At 46.8% G+C, this 361-nt stretch overlaps 1 protein-coding gene across 1 annotated transcript in view; it reads left to right on the top strand.

Annotated features, from left to right (window-relative positions):
* The window catches only part of LOC119588585, a gene marked incomplete at its 5' end in the record, with an annotated part of 260,597 nt that overhangs the window by 84,765 nt on the left and 175,471 nt on the right, over positions 1–361 (top strand).

Genomic DNA, 361 nt, shown 5'->3' with positions numbered 1-361 from the left:
TATGCACAGCAGCAGCATACGCACAAACAGTTGGGGGAACAAACATAAACGTAAACAGAAACAAACACGCATCCCCGGCCGCCTCTCAAACCTTGAAAGAAGAAGGAAATTGGATTTTGTTTTCGTTTCTGTGGCATCGCCCGGGCGCGGTGTCCACGAACCTCAGTGCCATCTCCTCATTGCAGGCTAGATCTCGCCTGGGATAACGCGAAACGGAAGAAAGTAGGGAAGGAAAGAGTAGAATAAGGAGGAATAGAGGAATCGAGAAAAACGCGGATGGCAGAGGCATAAGTTATGAATAGTCCCCGACCATATGGCAATCGACTTTATTAAATTTACACGGTAGTTTTTGATGGACATC

This window comes from Penaeus monodon, chromosome 24, assembly GCF_015228065.2.
Source record: "Penaeus monodon isolate SGIC_2016 chromosome 24, NSTDA_Pmon_1, whole genome shotgun sequence".
Lineage (NCBI taxonomy): Eukaryota > Metazoa > Arthropoda > Malacostraca > Decapoda > Penaeidae > Penaeus > Penaeus monodon.
The sequence above is the reverse complement of the archived record's forward strand: the minus strand, read 5'-3'. Positions and strand labels throughout refer to the sequence as shown.